Source organism: Alligator sinensis, unplaced genomic scaffold (assembly GCF_000455745.1).
Source record: "Alligator sinensis unplaced genomic scaffold, ASM45574v1 scaffold829_1, whole genome shotgun sequence".
NCBI lineage: Eukaryota > Metazoa > Chordata > Crocodylia > Alligatoridae > Alligator > Alligator sinensis.
Window position 1 is genome coordinate 945,070 of NW_005842399.1, and position 9,439 is coordinate 954,508.

Below are 9,439 nucleotides of genomic sequence, written 5' to 3' on the forward strand. Positions count from 1 at the left end.
TTACAGTCGGGGCCCTAGCTTGGGAGGCAGGTATAGCCCAGGCAACCCCGCCTGCACGCAGCCTGCCTTTCACTTGCCTTAATTGTTCCCCTTTGGCTGGCAGACCTGTCTGCTCTAACAAGGACAGTCAAGAGGAGGGGGAGGTAATTGAAGCACTTAGCCACACTCACCAGCATTGACTTCAGCTGCTAATTAAGGAAGAGGGCCGCTGGGCTTTTTGTTGTTTTTTAATTGTTTGTGGCTTATGCATAAAAGCGAATGGCAGAGGAGGAACGATTATTTAGCAGGAAATTCTTGACTTCTAAATTTGTAGGAGAGGTCACTTACAATTTGTTCACATTTTCACAAGGGCAAATTCAATTAGCAGCTCCAAAAGTCCCTACACTCATCACATGCACGTGTATTTATAAGGGGAGGGAGAGGAGGGGAAAGCAACAGGGCAGTAATATCATGGCTCTTCATTTTCGTAAGAAGATTGCAGAATATACAATAAAGTTATGAGCCCCTTGCAGCTTTATAGTACTCTAAATAGGTCTTGGCAATAAACCCGGGGAGAGGCCTGGAAGATCACTTTTAAATGATCTCCACTTGTCCTCACTTTCTATTAACCACTGACGAAAATAATAACAAGAGGAAAAATTGGTGGAAAACACTTTGGGACCAATTTTTTCAGTGTCTCTTTTTTTTTTTTTCTTCCTGGCAAAACTCCCAATGAAATAGCAGGCATCTTGCCTACAAAGTGACTGCAGGACCTGTGCCCTCACTGCTACAGATGACTCTGAATTTCCAAAGCTCTTGTGCAATTCCTTGTCATTTGGATGAGAAAACAACAATACAAATTTATTTTACCACAGGCAGCCAATGGGCAAGCTGTTTTTTTCTCTCTGTGTCAGAGGATCTGTTATTTGGCTCAGAGGGCTCGTATGTATGGAACAGTAAAAAGAATAAAACCCATTGTAAACATACACTTTAAAAGATTTATCCGGTGCTCAGAGCTGTACTTAGGAGTACACCTGCTTACAAGAGCACCAATTTGCTTTACTGTTCTCTCCCAAGCTCAGAATATGAGACATGCCCTCATAACAGGCCTAAATGCACACACAAATACATATCTTCTTTAAAAGGCACTAAGTCCAGCTCTTATTGTCCATTAAATAACTGACTTCACACCGTCCACGTTGTGCATTAGCTGGTAGGAAATGGGGCTGGTCATTTTTTTTTTTTTTTTTTTTTTTGCAGTGTTGTCATGTGCTTGCTGGCTAATTTTTACGAATCGAGATCCAAATAGAAGAAAAATTGTGATTAATTGTTTCTTGATTGTCTGAAGCCTTCTATGTCTTGGTCCCTGAAACTCAGGTGTACACTGATTATTATAAAAGAGCAATTACAAACCACGAGCCTCTTCCATGATCACAGCTCTGCTCTGTCTGAGCCTTAAACCCCTCCAGGATTCAGTGGGCAATTATCAGAGTCAATGAGGATAAAAAGTTGGGGAAACCTGATCTATTGTCCTTTACTTCTGCTTACCTCTGTGGGGGAAAAATGGGTCTAGCCCAGGGGTGGGCAAAATGCAGCCCGGGGACCGGATGCGGCCTGCCAGGCCATTCTATCCGGCCCGCAGGGCCCCTAAAAAATTTAGAAAATTAATATTTATCTGCCCCGACTGCCTATCATGCAGCCCTTGATGGCTTGCCAAAACTCAGTAAGCGGCCCTCTGCCCAAAATAACTGCCCGCCCCTGGTGTAGCCAAACCAAAGCTACCATCAATCTGCTCTTTGACCTGAAACAAAATCACTTGCATATCTACAGTATAGTTGGTTGGGAAAAGTTGTTTTTTTTTCTGTTAGAAATGACAGTTATATTAAAGTGATTGGTGTCGCCCCAAAAAAACTTCGCATTTTTCAATTGTTTGTTTTAAAAACTTTTTTTTTTTTTTTTTTTAAATGAAAGCGAATGCTATCTGGCAATAAATTCCATTTTGTCAAAAAAAAAATATTTTCCAGCTGTAATATCTATATAATCAAAGCCTGCATGCGACACAAGCAGAGTACAGTGTATATATGTGAATATATTCTCTGCTCTTTACTTTTGTGTGCGGCAAAAATACGCTTAATAATAATCAGTGAAAGCATATTCTGTTCTTCCTCCCTCTCTCTACTTCCTTGCCTAGGATGAGAAAACTTGGCCGTTATGGGGAACAATGACATGGCAATATATGTCCTCTTAAATATATCAAACAAGTGGAGGAAATGGAATAAACATAATAATAATGGCAATACATATATATCCTTATGGAACCAGAAGCAATGTTTCTACATGTATACACAAAATTATGTCATAGGAATAAGAACTCTTAGCTCTTATACTACCTGGCAAATTCAATACATTGTTCAGGCATTTAGGTGAAGTGCAATGTAATATAAAAGACAGAGAGAGTTTCTAATTGCACCAAAGCTAGTTAGAAAAATGCATACACTTGCATGTAAGTGTCCAATGTAATATGAGAAGCAAATTTTTATTTGCAGAATTCCTCTTGGCAGCATGAGGTTGATGGTTAGGGAACAGAAAATGTATTTCACTGTGGGACTGGTGAGGACATCTGACTCTACTTGCTTTCCCTCATTCTTTTTGGTTCATGTTACATGGTATCATTGGCTTGATTGTCCTTCCATACAACCAGTCTTTTAATCTATTGCTTTTTCCCAATGCTTTAGTTAGTTTGAGGTTCTTTTTGCTCCTGCAAGCCTGGTGGGATTTCTTCACTGCTTTGTGTCATGTTCTTATTTCTTCTCCTTTTTCAACAGCTTGCTTATGCTTCTCCTGTGATGATCTTGTTCAGTTGCTAGGCCAGCTTTTCCCTGGGTGTTGTGTTTTGACTTCCTCTGCTGTTCTGCATAGCTTCCTTGAATATTTCCCATTTGGTCTGTAATGAACTTTCTTCATGACTGCAAGCGAATGCCCTCCAAGCATCACTGTGTTGAAAAAGGCCATCAAGTGTACTGACAAGAAGTGCCGAAGAAGAGCTAGCAGTACAGAAGGAGCATTTTGACAGAAGGCTGAACCCTGCCATCCACCCAGACATGAGCAGTCTAGATTTGTGAGAAGATTAGATACCAGAACTGAACCAGTCTCAGAAGAAGAAACGGAAAAAGCAGGGAAACCATTAAGCATAGGGAAACCTGCTGGAATATAACAGCTGAGCTATTATTACCTGGAGGTTAAATGCCAACAAAGCATTAAAAACCTATAACAAGGCATAGGAATGAGAGGAGGTACCAGATGACTTCGGTTGCTCTTTAGGAACGGAGATAGGGCAAAATCTTGAGGAAAAGAATCACTAGCAGATAAAGGCCAGTTGTAAAGGAAGCGGTGGGAGAGGACGTGGTCAACTTGGACTGAAAAGAAGCGCCACGGAGATGCACAGCTGCCTTTTGGAAAAGGGACAATAGTGTTTTGGAATAAAGCAGCAGTGGTTGGGCCTCCAGCCTAGTCCTTGAAAGTTGAAGCTGGGTATCCCTGCCCTGCTGCCTGGGTGACCTTAGGTTTGTCCCTTCGGACCAGATCTTCATAAAGGCAGTTAGGCACTTAAAGGTGCAAACCAATGTCTAGCTAAACTTTGAAATGTGTCTAGGTGCTGAGCTCCCATTTGTTTTCAGCACTTGGGGCTAGATGTTTAAAGACACAGATGACTAGAGATGTAGATCAGCATCTCAATGGGCTTTTCAAGAGTAGCTACTCTGATTTGATGTCAATGAAAAGCCCACCAAGCACCTACCTACACACTTAGGTGCCTAAAGACCATTCAGTATCTGCTCCCCTGTCCCTCGGGTCCCCCGTCTGTAAGTGGGGAGCCTAGTGTTTCCCTACCTCATGGGGTGGAGCCGCAAGGACAAATTGGCTGAAGACTGAGGCACACTGCTATGGGAATGCAAGCCCTATGAATGCTTAGGACAGAGATAGATCTTAAACTCCTTCTGTGCTGGTAACACGGAGCAGGGCTTTATTTAAAAAGCAGGCCCTGGGGTAGGCATGTAAGGGAAATGGGCACAGGCATTTGCAAATGTTATGTAGACGCGTGACATGGTCTGTGTGTTCCCCGTCAGGAAGTGCGTGGGTGGCTACAGAAGGAGGCATCGGTAATGACTGCAGCTTTCCTTTAAGGAAAGTATAGGAGCCCGTTTACAAGGTGGGGGCGGGGGGTAACGGAGAGGGGCTGAGCGTGTGTGCAGACAGTAGCCTGGCCATTACTCTGGCACTTGTATTCGGCAGATGCGCGCTCTCTCTTGCAAATTCTGGTTCACGCAAGGCAGCTCTTGTAAAGATCAGAAGCTGGAGCATGAAGCTGGGAAATCTGATTGGAGGATGCCCCATGGGGGAGGCCAGGACCCTACCACATCCTCGTTAGCGCTGACCTTGGCACGAGCGCTGGCTGCTGATGGATAGGCTATGGAGCCGGACAAGACTCTAGGGAACCACTGTATTATCTATTATTGTCCCATCAGTGCCTCCCCTGACCCCTCCCAGCTCCAAATGCCACAGGCATCAGGGAGAGAATAAATCTATGTCTGATACTGAGAGAGAGAGAGCGCGCACGAGAGCAGGAAAAAGGAGAGATGAAAAATGTCCTTTTTATGACTCTTACAACAAAGCTGGCCACATGGTTTATAGAAAACATTGCTCTGGACGGGGGGAGGGATGGCATCAGCAAAAAGCAGAGCGGATCATCTGCCCAAGAAGCTGGTCGTAAGACTAATCAGTCCTCGTGACCTTCCAAGGTAAGTATCCTATGGAACAAACGGGCTGTACCGCCTTGGCCTACCTCTCCTGTTCACGGCACCATGCCTATAAAATGGGCTGCGCAATATGCATCCGCTGCAAACAGGCGAGCGACACGCTTAAAAGCCTAAGAGAGCTGCCTTGCTGTGGAGAGCGTCCAGACTGGGACGTGATTAATAGCAGCGGAGGCATTATTTCCATATTTGTTTCTATTCTGGGTCATCCTAAACAGTAGGAGAGTCTGCAGCGGGCGCCCTTGGAGAATTCCTGACATTGGTGGTGGTAGGAGACATGCAGGGCTGTGTCAGGTGCAGGGGGGGTGGGAGGAGAGAAAGGGGGGGTTCTGGTGTCTGAAATGTTGGAGGCCGCGCAGAAAGGCCTCTGTCTTGAAAAGGTCTCTATGCATTACCCGTTGGCAGCTATACTGTAACAACCTATTCCCCCGACAGCACAACTGCTACCACCATGTTTTGCCCTTACAACGCCCACTGTTACTCTTCTGAAAGAGGAACGAAGAAGCCAGAGGGCAAGTTTGGTGGGGTACCGGGGCCACAACAGTTGCCATTCCTCCTAGATGAGAGGGCTGTGCCATGCAGAAGGCTTTAAGCAGATGCAACAGATCCACAGGGGATTTACACGGGTGCAGGAGCATAGCCGGCCCTTTGCCTCTCCCTTGTAGCCCTCAAGTGCTCCTAGCATCTGCAGGGGTGTAGGTTGTAGCTGTGTTGGTCTAAGCATCTGCAGGATCCTGGGCTGCCGTGCAACCTTCAGGCAGCGCAGGTAGGGCCCCTGCCTTGGTCCAGTATTCACAAGGCTCAGGCTGTCCCCACTTCTCCCGGGTTGCACCTTCTGCGTGATGCCTGAGGAGATGTGACGCCATTTCCAGTCTAACAGAGTCCATGAAAAAATGTAGCTGCATTTGAATAAGATGTTCATCAAAGCAGAGTCTGAGTTCCCAGGGCCTGGAATCGATGCAGGGCACCATATGTTGCGATTATCTCGCCCCTTGTGCCCCCAAACATCTTAATTGAGCGCGCTGTCCCAGTGATCGGCAGCAACAACTGAGATGCGTTAGGAGGGAGGTTAGAGTCCTCAAACAGAAGTTACGCTAAATGTATCAATAATTAACAGCCTTTTAACAGCAGAGTTTTGGCTGCCTGACATCTGCTTCCAGACAGGTCCCGGGCGCTCTCTGCCCATATCTCGTGCAAGGTCCAGAGATCCCCAATACGTCTGAAGTGCAGCCCGTGTGAATTCTGGATCTGCTTAAAGTCTTCTGTCTCATGCATGGGACATGCCTCTCGTCAAGGAAGAATTGCAACTCTAAACATCAGCAGAGACTACCAATAAAACTGAGGGTTCACATCATCTTTTCAAGCTGTACTCCACTCAAGCAGAAGGCTGCTAACTGGTGATTTCCAACCCCAGAATAAAGGAAGGCTGTCAGATGCAAACTGGTTCCAACCCTTTTGCATGCCTGCTTGTGAAGTGGGAAAGAATCAGCCTTTTGCCCATGCTGATGGGGTCATTACTTTACCAGTCTTGAAGTGAGTTAAATTCCTCACTTTTTGCCAAAATGGCTGTAACAACTCCTCAGTAGCCCCAGTAATTTGATTTGGTTTATAATGTGCTTTTAAAGAACAGGGGATAAATGCCATCAGTCTGCATAAAAGGTGGCAGGTAAAGAACGGGCAAGATGGGCTATAATAACTTTAAATTAAAAGCTCTCTTCCCCCCTCATCTGCAGCCATGGTGGGGTCTGCAGATTTTCAGTGAAACTTTGGGAATGTGCCTAGATCTCTCTCCGGCAGGCATTTAACCTCCGTTTATGAAGAAATAAAGCAAAATTGATGTTGATTTTGGCCTGCGTTGGGGGATACTTGTGCAGCATAAAAGCCCTTTTGCCTGCAATTTGCAGAGCAGCCCTGTCACATCAGTAAAGGCTGGTGCTGATAAAGATAAAGCTTTATAGCTGGGGCATTTGCTGCTAACAGCAAGCTAATGCTGCATTTTCATTTTGATGCAATTAATGTTAATGTCTGCTACGAAAATTGTCATTAAATACCATTTTAAAATCCATTCAATTTGCATATGCAAAGCCCATTTACTATCATGTAAAATACATACTGCCGTTCATCATGTCTTTTCCCTTGAATTTGTAGCTGCTATTTTGTTTTGTTCGTGATTAGATTCATTTTAAAAGCTAGATGGTAATTGCAGAGAGCCCGGCAATCCTACGAGATACAACAGCAGAGGCCAGGCCAGGTCAGAGCATATTTCAGGGGCTTCTACCACGCTTGAGCCCTTCATCGATGAACCCTCACTGCCTGTTTAAGGGTGTCACTGTCCAGCTCCTCCTCGCAAAGGGCAGAAGTCCAGAAGTTGGCACATTCAGCTGGTGGGATGGAGGTGTGTTGAGCTGTTTATTTTTTCTCTCCCTTAAATCCTTTGTGCTTCTTACGTATAAGGCAGCAGGAGCTCCTCCTGTGCCTCTGTAGGCACTTTTTAAAGCAGTCACCGAGTGCACTGGGCATCTCTCCAGCTAACAGCAGAAGAGCTACAAAGCTTGGAGCCCAAAACAAGCCACAATATGGGCCCTCACTAAGTGGCTTTATGGTATGATCCTGTGTCCCAGCTGGACTGGCAATGGCATGGGGGTCCAGGAGTGGCTGCAGAGGCAGCAAGGGAGCATCCAGTGCTTAGCTTAGCAACCTCCATTTGTGCAGGGGGTTGTGTTGAGCTTTCTGTGATCTCCCACTCATTAGAGTGAGGTTGGCAGGGCTCCCCAGCAGCTGGTCTTGGAATTGGTGCCTCGTAGAGAGACAAGAGCTAGTTGCTACATAAGAGTTGTCATAGTTTCATAGTTTTAGGGTCGGAAGGGACCTAATAGATCTTCTAGCCCGCCCCCCCGCCAGGGCGGGAGAACAACAAAAGAACCCTAAAAACAAAAAACGGGACTCAAATGAGTCCAGCCAGGTAGGTATCCAGCCTCTTCTTAAAGATCCCCAGGGTAGGGGCCAGCACCACCTCCCTTGGAAGTTGGTTCCAGCTCCTAGCCGCCTTAACTGTGAAGTAGTTTTTTCAGATGTCCAATCTGTACCTCCTCTCCATCAACTTGTGCCCATTACTCCTTGTTATGCCAGCGGGGGCTAGGGGAAACAGCGTCTCCCCCAAACCCTTCTGGTTCCCCCTAGTGAGTTTATAGACGGTCACCAGGTCCCCCCTCAGCCTTCTCTTGTGGAGGCTGAATAGGTTCAGGTCCCGCAGTCTCTCACTGTAGGGTCTGCCCTGCTGCCCCCTGATCATGCGGGTGGCCCTCCTCTGGACCCTCTCCATGTTGTCCACATCCCTCCTGAAATGGGGCGCACAGAACTGGACACAATACTCCAGCTGCGGCCTGACCAGCGTCGCATAGAGGGGGAGGATCACCTCCCTGGCTCTACTCGAGATGCACCTGTGGATGCACGACAAGGTCCGGTTAGCCCTGCCAACCATGACCTCGCATTGTCGGCCCATGTTCATCTTGGAGTCAATAATGACACCAAGATCCCTTTCCGCCTCCGTGCTCTCAAGTAGGGAGTTCCCCATCGTATAAGTGTGCTGCTGGTTCCTACTACCCAAGTGCAGCACCCTGCACTTGTCCGTATTGAAACGCATCCTGTTCCTGTTTGCCCACCCCTGTAACCTATCCAGATCCTTCTGCAATCTCTCTCTCCCTGCTAGCGTGCTCACCTCCCCCCAAATTTTGGTGTCATCAGCGAATTTAAACAGGTTGCTTTCCACCCCAACATCAAGATCGCTGATGAAGAAATTGAACAGCGCAGGCCCCAGGACCGAGCCCTGGGGGACTCCACTACCCACCTCCCCCCAAGTCGAGTATGATCCATCCACCACCACCTGTCGCTTCCAGCTCTCTGCAGACTCGGGCAAGAATCACTGCATTGGTCACATTGACTCCAGAAGCTCAGGCATTAGGCATGAACCAGCAGAGCTCAGGACACAGGGATGGGCTAAACCTTGCTGTCACGGGTGAGCGCAGGGTCAAAGGAAAGTGTGTAGAAATGGTCCCTCCATGTAGCTGGTCAGCATCCCCAAGGCTGGCAATGACTGAAGGCTTCTGGTTTTCTGCATGGCCTTTTGTGGCCCCTGTCAGTGATCAAACTGCCCCACTCACAACCACAGTGGAGGGACAAGTATGGCTGCGTATAAAATGCAACCATGCTGATAAGGCAGCAATCTGCACCAACCTGGCAACTGCTTTGTGTGGATGGATGTGACTACACACAGTGTTGTGCAGCAGATCATCCCACCAGTCATCTTGGAGACAAAATTACTTGGACTTAATTGGATGAATTAAAGGAGTGGGACAAAACAGAGTTTTAAAGAGGGCTTCGACTGTGCCATTCATTTTGGGGGATGCCATTCTACCCAGCAGTTCATGGGAGTGCATGGCTAACTGCAGGCATACCGACTAGCTTTAGATACCAGGTGTCTAATTTTTGAATATGGTTGGATAGTAAGACATAAAAACACTGATTTGAACTCTGAAGTCAGGACATTCTGTGGCTTGAGAAGCCAATATATGAAATGCAGAGAATGTGTGTGTCAGAGTTCAGCTTGTCTTGGGAAAACCATATGTTAGAGCATTCCCTCCCCCCCCCCC

The 9,439-nt window shown here is 46.8% G+C and overlaps 1 protein-coding gene across 1 annotated transcript in view; it reads right to left on the reverse strand.

The window, feature by feature from the left end:
- CFAP77 (cilia and flagella associated protein 77) overlaps positions 1-9,439 on the reverse strand; it is a 91,237-nt gene that overhangs the window by 25,873 nt on the left and 55,925 nt on the right. The window lies entirely within an intron of this gene.